General features: G+C 37.0%; 1 pseudogene; it reads left to right on the top strand.

Moving 5' to 3' along the window:
• Positions 1–2832: 2832 nt before the first annotated feature.
• On the top strand, positions 2833–3370 carry LOC137223143 (protein-L-isoaspartate O-methyltransferase domain-containing protein 1 pseudogene; annotated as a pseudogene).
• Positions 3371–3636: the final 266 nt, after the last annotated feature.

Raw genomic sequence — 3636 nt, 5'->3', positions numbered from 1 at the left:
AGATTTCAGAATTATCACAGTGTAGGTAATTTTAAATCAGGAATGCCAATGAAATCACAAGCTCAAATGCATAGAGAATGATGGGGATACAGTTAGGTATGGCCTGAAGAAGAGAAATAAGTATAAAGAGAAAGAGGAATCTGAGGAAAAAAAAAACAACCTTTACATAGTATCATCATACTTAATGTTAGAAGAATTATCAGTAACACAAAATGCCATGAAGGAAAACCTTGATCAAGGATACAGAAAGTTGAGCTAGGATGTACAATGGGAAAATATCACTGAATTTGTCTTTGACGCATTTACTGGTAAAGGGTAGAAGATTATGCCACCCCAAAATATGACTGTAGAGGTTCAGGACATGCCACCCTAAAATATGTTGCTTTGGCATATTGATCTTTTGAGACGTAGACACTTGAAAAACAGCAAATACAGAGAGAAGCTTTCTTGGAATGCCACTATCTGTTTAAAGATAGATCCAAAAAAGCAATTCAATTGTCATAACCCTTCCCTGGAAGTTTCATTAACCAGGCAAGATTAGTTTTTTCATAAGAGAGGAGATTAGAAGTTGACATCATGCCCAAACGGTCTACAGTTCCTCACCCCTTCCCTCTTATGGTGGTTTATAATTCTGAATTTTAAGCCATCTCAGGGAGTTAATCACTTTTCCCTAGGAAACTTTCATATATACATGGGGTATATGTATTAATAAACTTGCTTGTTTCTCTCTTGTTAATATGACTTTTATTACAGGATCCCAGATAAGAGTTCAAAAACGTAGAAGGAAAATTATTTTTCCTTTACACTGGAATTTTTGAAACTTTGCTTTCTGTAGGGTGTTTATTAAAAAACAAATGAGAAGTCATTAACCCTAGGTGTGTGGTGAAACTGAATTTGGACATCAGCCTCCAGAATCAGATTTTGGTTAGAATTCCAGCACCAGCACCAACTGAAACTTTAAAATACCTACTTACCTTCTCTGTGCCTCAGTTTCCAACATGTAGATTAGCTGTAATAGCATCAGTTTTAAAGCTTATAATGAGGATTGAGTCAAATGACACATGTAAAATTTCTTAGCCTAATCCCAGATTCATAAATACTCAGTAGATATTAGCTATTAGTTTATTGAAGCCCATTATTAGAAATGCTGACAATGAAAGAAGAAATAGAAAAGTAATTCAAGAGGGCAACAGAGTTTGATGGAAGATTTCGGTTTTGTAGAGTGGGGCAAGTGAGACTATGTTACCATTGGTGTTGGTAAATGAATGAGAAAAATGATAACCAACATGGATATGAGTCTTTAATGAAGAAGAGATCTAGAGATTTTGAACAATATTTGGAAAATAGATGCTATGAATAGGAAGTAATATATCATCTATCACCTTAATAAATCATCACATAATAAAGTGTATAAAAGATTGACAGAAAAGGGCTGAAGGAAGAGACAGAATTTATAATGGACACAGGCAGAGTGGTTTGATAACTGTCTTCAGGCATTGGTGTCATTGAAAGCTAAAATTTTCTCCTCTCTTTTTACAGACATAAACGTTCAAATCAAGTTCTTGAAAAAGAGGGAGAAAGAGAGATACAGGGAGAGGTAGAGAAAGAAAATGAAAGTTTAAAGAGTAAGAAACTACCACAGGTTTCATAATTTATTCCACTGCTCTCAGTCTTTCTTACTTTCCGTTCTTTATACTATATTTTGGAGGGCTTTTTTGTTTTTTGTTTTTAATTTGGAGAATGGTATGAGAAAGGCCTTTGGGTATGCTAAGAATGTACTATTCTACTTTATTATAATGATAGCTGTTAACAGCACAGGGGCCTTGACTGTATAACGTCTCCTATCTTGCTTGGGGTGACACCCGTTCAGACCGAGGCAGCTTATTTCACGTTATTGTCAGTTATGAGCGGGAAACTCTTGCGGCTGTGGAAGGGCTGGGGGCGGGGCGGGGACGGTATTGTCCGTTAATTACAGACACTGCATTGTTTTTAAATGTTTTCAGTCAATTTGTAGATAGAGCTCTAATAGATTTTTAACTTTCTTAGACTTGGTTTTTTACACACTAAAACAAATGTGGTTCTAAAGACCACTATCATTTTCTATTGCCTTTAAAAAAATATTCATTTATCATTTTCCAGTCTGGATTTCCCCTCTTCTTGATACTACATGTCACTAAGGTGAATATGACTCAAAACATGAATGCACATGACCCATCTTTCAGCCCTGAATGATAAAAATATGAACCTTCACTGGCGAAGGCCGTGACCGCCACGGACCCACCCAGCCTAGGGCCTCACCTGCACCCCCTTGCGGCGAGTCGACCGACCACCTTGCTGCAGTGCATTTTTCAGAGTAAACAAATTCCATGTGCAGTTGAAAACATTCAATCCCTCAAACATGAACTGGCTCGTGTGTAGAAGAGATTTGGGGGGAATAAATTATGGGATTGAGCTTCATTCAGATGTGGTAGAATATGCGAAGAAAAACCTGGAGAGTTTGATCAAAAAAAGTAATAGCTTTGATAATCAGCTTCTAGACCTGTACTGTCAGTCTGAATGGGAAGGTGCATGGCATGGCTAGGTCACCCTGATCTCTCAGCAGCTTATCAGAATAATTATATGAGCAAGCTGGCACAGCTCCTGCTGTTCACAAAATCATCTGTCTCAAGATGAAAATATTCCAACGTGAACATATGAAGAAAAGCACTGCTAAGATTTGAGTTCGGTGAGCCCATATTTGTGGTTGGTAATTGCTCCCAGAAAGCAGCTGAGGGTCATCAGTATTATCGAGATTATTGTGGATCTGGAGTCCAGAAATACTATGAGAACTACATGAAAATATTACTAAAAGTGGGAGGCATTCTAGTTATGCCTGTAGAAGATCATTTAACACAAATTATGAGAAGCGAACAAAACACTTGGGGAAGTAAAAATATTCTTGCTGTTTCATTTGCTCCACTTTTGCAACCAAGTAAGAAGGATAATGGCAAACCAGAGTCTGTGGGACATCCCCACACACAAACCCACACTGTCTGGAATATACAGAACTTGCTTTTATTTACATTCAATGCACACGGAGACATTTCATAAGTAATGAGATGCAGGCCAAGGAGGGGTTCCTTAAAGGGCGCTACCCAAAAGAAAGAGTTAAACAGAGAGCTACACTTATGTATTTGTAGGTAATCAGCTTATTCCTCAGCCTCTCAACAATGAGGAGGATGAAAAAAATAGAAGAGAAAGAAAAGGAAGTGGAAGATCACAATGAAGTTAAAAGAGCCACCTCAGAATTTACTGAGAGAAAAAATTATGAAACTCCCCCCTCCCTCGTGAATCTTTAAAAGCTTACTTGACATATTTTAGAGAAAAATAACTTAGATCAAGAAGAAAGAATGCCTACTGATAATTCCTCTAGTCTTTAAAATGTGGCATTTGTTAGGAGTTAAAAAGAGAGAGAATGTTTTCTTTCATCAGAGTGAACTTACAGTAGAAAAAAGTATCTTCTTTCCGTCAGTAATAAAAATGATGTATTCAGTGATTAAAAATAATCCCTTTCATAAAATATATTTTTCTTTAAGTCTTGGAAAAATGGCTGTTTTAACTCAGGATGACTTCAAGAGTGGAATGCAACAGTAGTGC

The sequence above is a fragment of the Pseudorca crassidens genome, chromosome 4 (genome assembly GCF_039906515.1).
Source record: "Pseudorca crassidens isolate mPseCra1 chromosome 4, mPseCra1.hap1, whole genome shotgun sequence".
NCBI lineage: Eukaryota > Metazoa > Chordata > Mammalia > Artiodactyla > Delphinidae > Pseudorca > Pseudorca crassidens.
Note: the sequence above shows the minus strand (reverse complement) of the source record. Positions and strands in the feature narration are given on the sequence as shown.